The following is a 14,900-nucleotide window of genomic DNA, read 5'->3' as shown; positions in this document are numbered from 1 at the left end:
TGGCTGAGCACGCCCTGCTGTCACTTTTTATTGTAATCAGTGTCTTTCACTTTCCGTGGTTTTTTAATAGGGACTGGCTGACAGCGCTACGTTAAAACCACTAGGACTCAAAAGATGAAACCCTCAGCATTCCTTTTGTCTGCAAACGTCCTTGTGTTTGTGTTTTTCTCCTAGCATGCCACTTACACCATTCTCTGACACTTCCACTTGTGGGCTTAGGGAATGAATGATTGGCTTGTTCAAACCGGGACCTAATCTGGGGACACCGTTTGACCCCACACAACAGCATCAGTATCTGCGAGGCCATCGGAACAATGTGACACTGAGTTGACTTTCTGTCCCTGCTGGTGGTTTTGCCATCAACAGGTCCACCTAGCGCAGTACGAGAGAGGCCACCAGGAAGCTGAAAGTGGGCTCGTGATCCTTAAATTCCCTGAGGTTTTGTGAGCAGAAATTCTTGAAGTTTTCTAGAGTATAGTTTATTAAAAGTATTCCAAAGTTGTCAAGCCAGTTGCTGTTAAAGGTGCATCATTTTTACAGTGACACTTGAAATTTAGACCTGGGGGGTTGGGGCTGTGTTGATGGGTTTTGGAAATCGGGAAGTCAGAGGGAAATTGTTCTGCCTGCAGCCATGTTCCCAGCTATGTGCGTTTCCAGGACGTATTTAAGAAGGCAGGAGGCAGAGTAGCAGGTGAACCTTTTCCTTCTGCCTTTTTGCTGTGACTGGGCAGGTGTGGTCTGGGAACCCCACAGAGGTTCTTTCTGGCACAATGGGCATGGTTTCAGAGACAAGGTGAGGTTCTGCCACCAAGCCGTCCTTTCGGAAGCACCACTTTCCCTGCGATACCGCACACACCCAGCCCTGCTCTGGCCCACATCCTGCAGCCAGCCTTTCCTCCCCACGTGCTGCTGTAGGAAGGTTCTCCATCTCCTCCCCCTGCCCAGCCCTGCTCTGTTTCAGACCGCCTTGCCCCTCCCTTCTACTTTGCAGTGGCCTTGCTCCCCACCCGCCCCTGGAGGTGGCCTGACAGCCGGGCCAACTGCAAATCTCTCTTCCCTTTGCAAAGTCCTGTTGTTCATAGACTCTTCACGGTAGTGGAGCACTTCCTTCTGTTGCTTCATGTTTTTCTCCCTCCACATACATCTTAGGCTTTCTGGAAAGCGGGGTCCATGTCCTAGTCTTGTCTCATGCCTGTTGCGGAGCACACAGTGGCTTCCCAGCCTCCTGCAGAGAGCAGGTGATGGGAGGAAGCAGTGAATGCAGGGGAGGGGACAGAGGAAAGGCTGGTCTGAGGTGAAGTGGTGGTAGTGGTGGGGAGAGCGGGCGGTTACTGTACTAACCAGTAACAGGACTTGACACGGCCACCACAAACTCCTGTCTCATGGATTCATTTCAAATGTGCTGGACTGTGAGAGCGCGAAAGAAACATTACCTTAGATCCTGGAAGGTGGTGTCGTATCATCTGTATGGCCACTGGGTTCTTTCGCAGTTGAGGAATGACGTGCTGGGATGGCATGCCTCAGGTCCACCTGAGAATCCGCAGGTGGCGAAATCTGGGACCCGTCACCGGCCACGGATGCTTTTTCCACCCAGCGACCTCATGGGCTCAGGAGAGGGTCTCTGCCCCATAAAACTTCCTTTACCACTCTAGGTCTCATGGCTTCTGGGCCTGTTACTCGTTCACTTAGTTTATATAGTTAAGGTCCCAAATTATTTACTCATTTCTTCATACAGTTAACTGTACCCTGAGGCGAGGAGCCCTGTCTGATGCTATTTTGTATCCCCTCCTTCACAAAAATGCCCAGCGCGTGGTGAACATGAACTAGGCAGTTAACACCGGTGGATTAATGGATTGGTAGTTGATGAATTGTGCCAAGTCCCAGCAGCACGCCGAGATGATACACCCCAGGGCGGGATCGCTCTGTTTCCAAAGAAGGGAATGAAAGTAGCAGTTATTCCCAAGGCCGACTTCCTCCCTCTGCCCTACTCCTCCACCCCCTGCCCTGCCTTGTAAGCCTGTGTTAGCTGAATCCTTTTCCGTCTGCTCTTTAATCTGATCCCTGCTGGTTATGCTGTTTGGAAGTGTTAGTTTTGTAAATGTTTTTCTACTTTTGTCTCAAAGAGGAATTTCTTTTTGAGAGAACCATTTAAGACTTGTCCACTAGAGGTCACTGTTGAGATGGATATAGGTGTATTTTCCCCCACCAGGGGTTTGTGCCTAAAGATTAAAAAGCAAATTTGTATTGCCAGATGAAATATTTTGCAAGCTGTTTGGCTCTGTTCAATGGGGCGTATTGCTCTTGCCATTTGTATAGTGCAGTTTTACCATAATTAAGGTAGATCCTCCTGTAAGGAGGTATGTTATTTTTGTTTTGCTTCTAAAACTGCATATTCACTTTCACATACCATTTTTTTAGTGTTCATTAGGGCTACTTTCTTAAGTAAGAAACTTTCTCTCCCAATATCTTCAAATGGGAAGAATTTTATTGCCTTCTTAGTATTTTTGTATTGAGTATACGGGAGATTCCCCCCCTCCCACCTCCCTGGAAGAAAATTTAAAATATATATGTATGTAACCAGGTTTTAATTAAAAAATAATGTGTAAATCTCAGGAAAATGTGCATTTGTGCATATTTGTATTGCTCCTTCTACAAAGTGCCATGTGTAGGGAGGAATACTATGCATTGTGAAATGAATTACATTCTGCATCAGTGATAAAACAATCTCTGAGCATAATTTTTTAACGTGAAGCTTTTCTTAATTTTGTGTAATAATATTTAAATAACTGTATTCTTACAGCAAGACCCATATTACATATAGTGCTAGCACCTTAAATATGACAACAGTATTTTTCATTTTGTGACCCATGCATATTGAGAATTAAGTACCCATCATTTTGTGCAAGGAATACAAAGGATATCTTTTTGCTCTGTGCACACACTGAGCAGCCAACTCTGTAAACCTTTTATAAGTGTGGGTCTCTGAATGTAATGGTTTAGTTTTATTCTTTGAACTTTTAACTGCCATGTCAAACCTTTCTTTGAGGTATTAGCAGTTTTGCCTGCAGTTTCAGGCCTTAATGTGACCATATCTTGTCATATAATGTATCGGAAATGGCGAGGCGGGCCGTAAACCTAAGTTTTATGGCTTAAGGTGTGTGTGTGTGGTTTTTTTTTTAAATAGACTATTTCCTATTACTTATAGCTTACGTATGAATTTGAAATGATAGGGAACAAGCAATGCTAGGCATGTTTTTTAGTTCAATAATTTCTTTATCAAAGATAATGTTCTAAATATACAGAAGTTAACATAATATTTAAAATTTTATGCAGATGTATATATTGATAGGCTACCTGCCATGAGTGTTATTATAAATGAATTAAGCACCAGACTCCACATAAAAATAATGCATTCTCCAAATATGCAGATCCAATTATAAGGAGGAAAATGAAGCAGTTTTTAAAAAAGCATAATAAATTGAAATACTTTGCTACAGACATAATAGATTGTTGAGATGAATGAGAAAACGTAACTATTTCAACTCATAAGAATGACCTTCACTGGTCTTTCTTCCAACACCCTGTTCTAAAGTCTCTTAGTTATTTCCTCTTTCCTAGATTATTTGTCATGCCTTATGCAAAAGTTCTTGTGCATGGCTTGTATGAAATTAAACTATGAGGGAGAATATGCAAAATAAATCGTCTCTGTGTCATGAATTTATCTTGTGACAATGTCAAAACAACTTGCTGTTTGCATTTTAACAAAGTATAAATGTATTTATAATATGGAGGCTTTGATCAATAGCTTATTTTTTTAATTAGTGCACATTTATCAGTTACTGGGCCATCATTTGAAAGATTGGATTTGAAAAAACAGATACCCAGCATTTTTGAGTCTGACAGCTATAAATTAAACAATATCTATCGGATGGTACCAGTGGTTAGATAACCATAAAAAATAGCTTGCAATTGGGAGTTTGCTGTTGTTTTGGTTTTGGTAAGGAAGCGTGCAAGAGCATCCGTGGGAGAATCTGTTGACCCCATAGTCCAGAACCCGCATGGTCTAAGGTCAGCGGGGGAGGTGGGAGAAACTGGTTGTTGATGGGATTGTGTCCTCAGCTCAGAGACTGTGGTCCCCTGATCCCCTGAATGCAGCCCCACCAACCACAGTGGACCTTTTCTGCAATCCCTGCCCTGTGCTAGCTAAATGTAGTGTATTAATTCTTCCACAGTGTCTTTCTAAATGGAAGGCTTCAATCATGAGAATTTCAGAATGGTGGTGGGTTGGGGAGAACATAAAGTGGGGGTAGGTTGGATCTGGCCCTGTCCAAATCATAACTAGCTCATTTGGGGGAGCTGATCTTGCAAAGGGTATCCTTTACTGTTTACAGTAGAACTGCCCAACAAAATTGATTTCATAGCAATAATTTATATCTAAACCATCTGTTGACTGTCTCTCTCCGAGATGGTATGTTTGCGTGTGTGTGGTGTGTGCATACGAGTGTGTGGTGTGAGGAGGGTGGGAGAGGATATTCTAAGAGGTGCGTCTAGAGCAGTTCTTTTTAACCTTTCACAACTCACTGATGTTAAAGAATAGGGTGAAGGCTGTGTCCATGCTCCCTAGAGATGTGCACGTAATGGTTATAATTTCAACAAATTTGCAAATCCCATTAAAACTATACATTAATCTTTTTAAATTAATTTTTTAAATTAGTTTCAGGTGTACAAAACAACGTAATAGACATTTACACCCCCTCACCAAGTGATAACCCCCTTCCCCCCAAAGCCCACTACCCCTCTGACAACGTATATAGCTGTTCCACTGACTCTATTCCCTATGCTGTACTGAACATCCTGTGACTTACAGGGGTGCCAAAAAAATGTATACACATGACTTGTATTCATCTTTTGTTATAGGTATATATTGAATATTACAATTTTAATACAGTTTTTTTCCTTTCTTAAAATGTGTATACATTTTTTTTGGCATCCTTTGTGTGTATATGTGTGTGTGCGTGTATATATATATATATATATATATATATATATATATATGTCTATGTCTATGTATGTGTATGTATATATATATTTTAAACAAGGATTTGTAACGTTGAATGGAATTCATGTCCGTGCGTGCATACAGGCACATATTTTTAGCTCCAATAAAACCTTGAGAATGCCTTTCCCATTTCAATTTTTCTTTCTCTTTCTCAATCAGCTTAATAGGACAAAACACCATGCTGATATGACTGACCACTAGTTAACACTCATGGACCTCCTTTTCAGCTATTTTCTGTGAACATTCTTTTGTTTAGTTTTTTGCTGTTCCTTTAGCCTTTTCTTCCTGCCTGTATATTCTCTGTTCTGAACACCTGATTCTTCTCTGGTCAGAAGTACCTGCCCCTCTCTCCAAATCTTGCTCATCCTTCAAGAAGTTGAGATGAATTCTCATCTTTTACCGTGAAGCCCCCTGAACCAGCGCTGCGTGGAAAATAAAGTGAAGGCACCCCACAGCTTATAGACTCTGACAGACCATGCTCCACATACGTCATGACTTCAGTTTGAAAGGAAGGGGAGAAAAGAGCTAGCGTTTATCAACATCCTATTCTGTATGCCATGGAAGCAGCAGGCTTACAGTGGTTAAGTAAGGAGAGCTGGAAGGCGGGGAGGGGGCTTTTTATGGCTTCAGAGCCTCTGCCAGCCATTCCCCTGCTGCCTCTGCCACTGATATATGTGTGCGCTTTCCAGGGCCCACTGAGGCACAGCTCGGTGCTCCGTGGACGAAGCCTTGTCCCTGGATCTTTACTTGTTCGAATAGAAGAGCGGGGAGAATTCCTAAGGCTCAAAAGCATAGTTGTCATCTTTAGAGGAGATTTAACAAAGCTACTGTGTGGGTTTTTCTAGCACTGGGCATCTTCCCCCACGCCCATCCTTCCCGACTCATGTAATTACTTCCCTCCTCAGCATCGAAACATAAGGCAAGGAAGGAAGCGAAGCAACCCAGTGTGGCCTCTTGCTGAAATAATTCTTAACTGTAAAAGAGATGGGAACTATTGGCCGAGCCGTGTGTGTGTGTGTGTGTGTGTGTGTGTGTGTGTGTGTGTGTTCGCGCATGCGTGTGAATTTGACTTGTCTTTTATCTCCCTCTCAGTGTTAATAATTGAGGATGGAGAGCGTGTGTGTATAAAATTCTGCATTTTAGTGATACTTATTTAAGAGCCTAGAGAGCTCTTTTTATGACTGTGAGCTTGCATTCCCCATTGAATGGAGTTTTTCCATGTTGTCCTTTTCCTTCTCGCTCTTGCCAGTTTCAGAACTTCTTGCGTGTTTTTTACTAGTGGAGCCTCTGTCCATTTCTCACCCTTCACTAGATGTCACGTCCTCCCAGGCCATCCAGTGCTCTGGCCTTTCCTCTTAGTGCTGCTTTTCCCACCCAGCTCCCAGATTAAAGCTATTTATTGATGTGTCGCCTTGCGGGCGGTGTAGCTTCTCAGCACTGGAGTGTGATTTCAAAGGTGTGTTCCTAAAAGAATTCAGGATTTGGAAGTCCTGAAGGTTACGTGGACCATCCCTTGGTTCTCTCTGGGAAGTTAGCGCAAGATTCACACAACTAATTTTTGCATCCTCACAGGAGCAGAAATTCATGCTTGTCAGCTTTTTAGGACATTTCTTTGGCTCTCTGTGTACACTTTTTATAGCCCAAGGACATATATATTTGCATGTTGGACTTCATGCTATAAAATCTGTCTACTGCTCGTTTGTAACATTTTCCCCTCATTTTTGGATAATTAATTATTCTCATGATTGCTGAAAGAGTAGGACTTTTTTTTTTTTTTTGCAGTGAATTAAATCGGAGATTTTTTTGGTTAAAATTACTTAAGCAGCGGAATCTTAAGGAGGCCCATAATGCGTGCAGTAAGCATGCACTCGGAGGTGTGGGTACTCGGTAAATACCGATGACTTACTGAAAGTAGCATTCCTGTTGTCATTTATAAAGCTAATAATATTTGGCTGTTAATACTGGCAGTTACTCGGTGGATGTTTAGATATTTTGCTATTTTATTATTACCTGGAGGACCATACAGATCCTTTTAAATGAGAATTTGCTTTACTGTTTCATAAACTTTGTGTTTTTAAATAACCTGTAACTACTGCAATACACTCTCTTAATAGCTGCTTTTGGGGAAAATCCCATAAAATCTACAAAGTTAGTTATCATCAGTACACTTTTGGACTTCAGATTTTTATGCTGAGATATAATTAGTTTATTATTTACCTTGTGTTTTTTGGCCAGAAAACACAAGTCACGAATCACTGTAAGTACACAGGAACCTTTTTTTGCATGTAAAATTCTGAAGCGCATAATCGTTTGTATGCGAGCATGAAGAGATTCTCTTTCCATGTAATCATTAAAACGACATTCAGGACTATGATTCCTAATTGGCTGAAAGAATTGGCATCTATATAATTAGTCTAGACATCACCTCTGTGGTGTGAATAGACTAACGTCTTCCAGCTATTGTGGCAAAGGATGAAAAGGACTGTCCTTTCACTCTGGTGAACAATGTCCCAAGTCACATTTCATATATCCTCTGTTAATTTGGCTTCTTTTCACCTTGCTACGTTAGGGGGGGGGCGGGGGGGGGGTGATGGTTGTTATCCTGTATCATATTCATCAAATGTTGGGGCAAAGCAGTGTTTGCTTTCACTGTTTCCTCTTACATGGTCTTTCTCCCCCCACTCTATGTATAATATGTATACTGAGTAATCTGACTCATTTTCATGTATTCTCATATTTTTCATAAATGTTTCAGCAGCTTTCTTGTAGCGGTGTTACTTAGGAATCTAACTGGCTTCCCTTTGATAACCTCTTCTATCCCTCTCTTACTTTATCCTCCTCTGTTAAAGAGAGGTGTGTTCTGCAGTTTGCGGATGAAATGTTCTATAAGTTAAAGACATTTTTAAACCATTTTAATTAATGTTTTTAAAGCAGCAGAATCATGTAAACAATTCGACTGGATGTTTTTATTTGTTATGTGGCAACAGACAAAAATCCCCTGTGTTTAGTATAAACATTTATGCTAAATGGGACAGCAGTGCCGTTCGCTGTGTTTTGCTTTGCCTTGTCCCGTATGGTATCTGTGGCCCTGGTTTGGCCGACGGGTCTGTGGTACTTTGGTGTCTGGAAATGGACACAGGACAGCAGCGTGTTACCTGTAGCAGCACAGGGAGCAAGCCCACCACTGGTCCTGTGCTCCCGGCAGCCCTTGGTTCCCATTAAGTCGCCCTCTTACTGCACTTGTGGTGGGTAATAGTCCATCCTTGGTTTCCATAAAGGAGGCAGTCGCTGAACCTTGAATTTGGTTTTTCAGAGAGGCGTGTGGGCAGGGTCCCCTGGTTTTCATGGCCCAGCCTAGCACCTGTCCTTTGCAGGAATTACCAGAGCTAGAAACAGTCTGGGTGCTTCTGCAGAAATACTTGGGCAGAGTGTCCTTCTCACTGCTCAGCACTTTGCTGGAAGTGGTGGATGGAGTTCACCTCCGGATTTCATGTCCATGCAGATAACGGAAACCTACATCTGTTCTGCGCAGATTCCGGCTTCCCAGCAGCGTGGGTGGGTGCACGGTGCCTGGTCCATCACCACCCTTTTGTTGCTGAGAGGACAGGCTTCCGGGGCTGTCCATATGGCTCTGAAGACCTAGGCATGGCCCACCGGCCCTCCCGTGGGCTGCTCGCAGGCGTGCTCCTGTCCTTATGTTTTGCGTGGGGCCTGCTGCTCCCTGAGCCTGTCACTCTTCACAGTTGTGTTCTTTGCCTCAGGGGCCACAAGATGCTTTTGCTCAGAAAGCCCCCGGATCGGCTGTCCCCCAGCTGGTGTGTCTGTGCTGTCACTGCCAGCAGCGTTCTCCGTGTAGACCTCAGCATTTTAAAGGCCAGAAGTACAGCAAGTGGCATCTCTCCATGTGACCACACTTGGGCGTGATGAGGTGGCTGCTGAGTGACTTAATTCGATGGACGAGGGGAGTCAGTGCTTTTTTCATACTAGTTCATACTGATTCACCGCAACGGTCTGTGTGGGGAAGCGGAAGTGCACCGGAAATGGTTTGATTCCAGCCCCCAGCTTGGGTGCATTGGCCACCGAGAGCGTCTCTTTCCTTTTCTTTTTTTTTTTTTTTTTCTTTTCACTTTTCATCCACCTCCAGACTCAGTAGCTCACTGAGGTGACAGAGGAGTCTTCATTTGGATGAGATTTATTTTTTTATAATCTCATAGCATTATTATGTTTGGTAAGGGACATGTGCATTACGTGAATGATGGTGGTGTCACCAATGAGTTAGAAGTTTTCTAACCAAAGCATGGTCCCCAGAGCAGCAGCATCACAGTCCCATGGGGACTTGTTGGAAATGCAGATTCTCTGGCCTTGTCCCTAACCCACTGAATCAGAAAGCCTGGGGTATCTCCCCACCCCAGTCTGTTTTAGTAAGCCCTCCTGTAATTCTGGTATCCTGGAAGGTTTGCGCACTGCTTTAGGGCAGCCCTGCCCAGCGGAACTTTCTGCAGCGATGGCCATGTTTTGTACCCAAGTTCCCCAGTGCAGTAGCCACATGTGGCTGTCAGGTTCTTGAAATGTGGCCAGTCTGACCAAGCAACTGAATTATTAATTTTATTTAATTTCAACTGTAGATTTATTTTTTTTCTTCTTCTTTTTTTTTTAATACGTTCATCCAGTTTCCTCACCCAACCCCTCACCTCCCCGAGCCCTTTCTCTGGTAACCACAAATCTGATCTATTCTTCTATGGGTCTGTTTCTGTTTTGTTCGTTTATTTTTTTTCTTTAGATTCCACATGTAAGTGAGATCACTGTATTTGTCTTTCTCTGTCTGACTTATTTCACTTAGCATAATGTCTTCAGGGGCCATCCATGTTGTCACAGATGGCAGGATTTTCTTCTTTTTTATGGCCAAACAATATTCCATCATGTATATATCACATTTTTTTATCCATTCATCTGTTGATGGACTCCTGAGTTGTTTGGATAAATACCCAGAAGTGGATTGGCTGGCACGTGTGGTAGTTCTATTTTTAATATTTTGAGGAGCTGCCATCCTGTTTGTCATAGCAGCTGCCCCAATTTACATGCCCAATCTGGATTTCAGTTTAAATAGCCACATTTAACTAGTGATTGCATACGGGACAGCCCAGCCCAGAGCAGACCCTGTTAATTATTGTATGGATAGAAGGCTTTAAAAAATAAGATATAAAACTGAAAACAGCAAAGGAATAAGACAAACAAATGAAGAAACAAAAACTCATAGACACACACAATAGTTTAGTGGTTACCAGAGATGAGGGTAAGGGGGATCAAATATATGATGATGGAAGGAGAACTGACTCTGGGTGGAGAACACACAATGTGATGTATAGATGATGTATTACACAACTGTACACTTGAAACCTATGTAACTTCCCTAACATTGTCACCCCAATGAACTTAAATTTTAAAAAAAGTTATTTATTGTGTAATTATTAGTTGCATATCCCAGAACAAAGTGCTCCTAAAGTGGATCTCCAGTTGCTATACCAGTCATTTATGTAGGTTCTTCTCTTGGGGGAGGCGATAGTTGGGGGAGCGTGTTCTTGAGTGTAACATTGATTGTGTTGAGTACCCTTGAGCTGTGCAGCCCCTGGCACCTGTGCCTGTGGTGACGTAACCAGTGAGGAAGGAGGATGATACGTCCTCTAGAAGACGTCAAGCTGTTACTCAGGAATAAAGCTGGCTCAGCGGTTTCTAACGGTTGGAGCTCTGGTCTGTCTACTGTGTCCAGTCAGTGCTTTCCGAGGCTTCCTGCCTCGGAAGGGAGCTTTTTAAAGACACATTAATGCAGGAGATTAGGCGAGTCCCCTTCGGGGCTGCCTGCTTCTGAGCTTCCTAAGCATTTTGGGCTTCTTCTTGTGGAACCATCCAGAAACCAGGGTGTCATTACTGAGTCTGGACCAGCACATGGTTCTTGGGTAGGTGCAACTCTAGAACAGCATTCGGGTTCTTAGATTTCCAGAAGATTGAGACCAGTCTCTGGGCATAGTTTCTGCGGTGACATGACCACATCTTCGTCACCTTTTTCAAAACATGGTGGAAGCTCTGGGTCGAGCACTTCCCCAGCAGTCCCCTGACCATTTGACCAGAGCCAAATGGCATCTAGGAGCCAGGAACACCTAAGAGTAGCTAGGGACCTTTCTCCCAAATCTAGCAACCGAAGCCCCCAAATTAAAGCAGCCATCACTGCTGGAGAGAAAATGACACTGAATTCTGTCACAAGCAGAGTTCTACATGACTAAGCTTCCTAATTGAGGGCCCCGTTTGTTCCCTTATTTAAATCCATATTGATTTTTATAATCCAGCTCTTACAACCATAGAATGTCAAAGCCAGCTAGAAGAGAATTTAGAAATGGTTATAGTCCAGCCCTCTCCTTTTAGGCTGGAGGAAGCAGAAGCCCAGAGAGGTGGTGAGTTGAGTAAGGGGCACACACAGATTTTAAGGACTTATCGGGGAAGGCTAGTGTCAGCCTGAGATGAGCAGGCCAGGACTGCCGTGTCCCTGCATCACTCTGTCCTCTGTTTCTCTGGTGTGTGAACTTGCTTGTTGTCTGTAGGCCGTGTAAGTACCGCTGGGGTGATGGTCAGAATCTGGATAGATTGATGAAAAAGGAACATTTCAAACACATAATCAGAAATAGCTTGGTGCTCACTATTTACATATATTTTAAATTTCTTCTTCTTGCTCATGTGTCACATAGATATCTCAAAAAATTCCACCAGGATATTCTGACCAGTGACATACAAGGTGTGGTCAAAAACTATGGTGAATGTCTAAATTAAAAAAAAAAAAAAAAAAGTGTTACAGTAAAAGACACATCAGCATTAATCCCCCTCAGAATACTCCCCCTCGCTTCAAAAACACTTATCCCATCATTCTTGTCAATTTCTGAAGCAGTTCTGGAAGTTCTATTTTGTGTCTTTAGTTGAGGTGTCATGGCTGCCTCAATGTTCCAAATCAATTCAAAACGTTTACCTTTCAGGGTCATTTTGACCTTGGGGAAGAGCCAGAAGTCACACGGTGCTAGATCCAGTGAATAAGCTGGATGTGGACACACCATAATGTTTTTATTTGACAGAAATTGCCATATACCAGAAGTGATGTGTGACACAGAGCCTTTCCGCTGTGATCAAGACATACAGTGAATGCTGCTGCCGAGTGCCATCCAACGGAAAGGCAGGGATCTTCAATATGGGAAGCAGCACGTCGAATCTTAGTAAGAGGGTGTGACAAGTTTCAACTCGTTTGGTGCAGTCAGTGGGGTGTGAGCTATGGTTGAGAGAAGGTGTGTTTTAACGTGTGCCGTAAATCATCCTCCATCATGACAACGCTCTGTGTCTGACATTGCTTCTGGTACACAGCAATTTCTGTCAAATAAAAAAATATTATGGTGTGTCCTCATCCACCTTATTCATCCACGACTTCTGGCTCTTCTCCAAAGTCAAAATGATTCAGGACATCGAGGCAGCCATGACAGCACAACTAAAGACACTCACGAAAGAGGACTTCCAGAACTGCTTCAGAAGTAGCAAGAATGATGGGATAAGTGTGTTTGAAGCGGGGAGAGTATTTTGAGGGGGATTAATGACAATGTGTCTTTTACTGTAATACATTTTTTTACTTAAACATTCACTGTATTGTTTGATCACACCTCAAATTTATTGCTGCCAACTTTTCATAATAGCTTTTCGTAAGTTATTCCTGCTATGTATGTTATGGTTTAGTTATTGCACAACTGTTGTTAGCTAATTATGGTTTATAGACAGTTTTGTTGGGGTGAGTTAGTTTTCCAAGCATTAGACCTGTTTCCATTTATGGACTCTGATACCCCTTCTTTTGTAATTTACTTTCTTTGAACAGTATGCCTTTCTTACATTATTCCCAAAGGATTGAAAATGCTAAAAGTGTGGTGCTGTGCACATAATAAGCATTCGCTAAATATTGGTGGAAAGAGTGAATGTTATTCCATCCAGACAGGTCTGAATGTTAATTTCTTTTGCTTTTTACTATGGCCGGGGGAAAAATTCTATGGTTTAGGAAGAATATTAGCTGTGTAATTTTTTTCCCCTCTAGCTTGAATGCAGTCTCAAACACAATCTTCACACGCACACCAAGGGGCTGGGAGAGGTTTAGTAAATTGAATGTGGGGTTATTGTTTGTGTCCACAAAACAAAGCCCTAAATCACATTTCGCATAATTTGTGGTTTTAAATTGGACTGATTTAGCAAGGAGAGTGAAATAATCTCTCATCCTGTCAAAAAGGCGATACCTCCAGACCAGCATTTAATTGCATTGGCAAAGTAACTTTGGGAAGGCAGCAGTAATTCTGGCTGCATTATTCTTGGTTTGTGGCTAAATTGGGATCATCATTTTCTCCTGGTTGCACTAACTTTCTTTATTGCTCTTCACACTAATCAGATGAATGCAGGGAGAGAAACTTTGTGGTCGCTGGGTGGTGAGCAGGGAGAAAGAAAGGGTGATGTCTCTGAGCAGTGTTGTTGTCATCTGTGGCGCTCCCACACTTCGTGGTCCAAGCTGACACCTGGTGACTCAGCAGGCACAGCCCGAGTTTCTCCATGATCATTTACACAAAGTGAATACCATTCATTTGTACAAAAGTACATTATCGACTTCACATCTAAAATGCTTTTGCAGCCAAATTGCACAGGTAGGGCGCACATGCGTTCATGCTGGTGTCCAAGAGTGTGGTTTCTGGGAGTAAGTCCCAGCTGCCTCAATTATCCCATTAAAATCTGTCCTTTTGTCGCCCCTCCCCACCACCAGGCTCAGTAATGAATCCATGCCTTGCTCATTCTCCATCTGGATCGCTGCTTCGTCCCAAGTGCCTTCGTCTAGAATGATTTGTATTCTTCACAGTCCCTTCCTCCAATGAAAGCATTTTCCTTCCCAAGCTTTCTTCCCTCTAAAAGAAATCAGGTCATTGGTACCCTAGACGTCTTATAAAGCTGAAAATGATGACTCAACCCTGTAAGGAGCCGTCTGCCTGTCCTCTGTACTTATTCCCCTGGGAGTGCCACACGGGAGTTCTTGGAGTGGCTCTCCCCTTGAATATTTTAGAGACTGTTTGGAATTTTACACACACCTTTGTAGTGGGTCTAGGCAGAGGTGCTCCCAGGTTTTCCCAGCTTTTTGGAAGATTCCCTGGAAGAAGCTGGTGGGAGGGGGAGTAAATATACGGGGATGAGAGAAAACACTTTCTTGTGATGTGCCCACGTCCCCTGTCAGTGGTTTCAGATACCCGGACAGTCTTGGTATTGGTGTTTGTGTGAACCGTGGATGAGCTCTTAGCCAATAACAAATGTTTGTAGAAAAGACTAAATCAAATCAGCAAATGGGATACATGAAGAAGTACAATCTATGGAAAGTATTTGTGCTGCCATTTGAGAGTACTTTTCAGGTAAAGATGCCATTGGCCTTTAAATTTGTATTTGCGAGTGTATACTCTATGGAAGGAAGAAAGTTTCAGGCCCCAGTGGTATATTAACCTTTGATCTACTTCATCTGCATAGTAGTATTCATGTCATGCTCGTCTATAAAATATTTCTATAAAATAACAGTGCATCGATCTGTTGCTAATCTGATGCAACGCGTGTGTGTGTGTGTGTGTTTGTGTGTGTGTATTGATCAAGGTGCAAAGGCCAGAGGCTAAACTCGGAAACTAGGTAGGTTGAATATTGCATCGTTTAAGGTTGAACATAAATTGTGGTGATTTAGTGCAATGTTAAGAGAACAGCTCTTCAGATACCAGATTATTAAAATAGCTCGAGGAATGTATCAGGAAGA

General features: G+C 42.8%; 1 protein-coding gene across 2 annotated transcripts in view; it reads left to right on the top strand.

Annotated features, from left to right (window-relative positions):
• RSU1 (Ras suppressor protein 1) overlaps positions 1-14,900 on the top strand; it is a 171,392-nt gene that overhangs the window by 22,282 nt on the left and 134,210 nt on the right. The gene's annotated exons all lie outside the window — the stretch shown is intronic.

The sequence above is a fragment of the Rhinolophus sinicus genome, linkage group LG02 (genome assembly GCF_036562045.2).
Source record: "Rhinolophus sinicus isolate RSC01 linkage group LG02, ASM3656204v1, whole genome shotgun sequence".
NCBI classification, from domain to species: Eukaryota; Metazoa; Chordata; class Mammalia; order Chiroptera; family Rhinolophidae; genus Rhinolophus; species Rhinolophus sinicus.
Note: the sequence above shows the minus strand (reverse complement) of the source record. Positions and strands in the feature narration are given on the sequence as shown.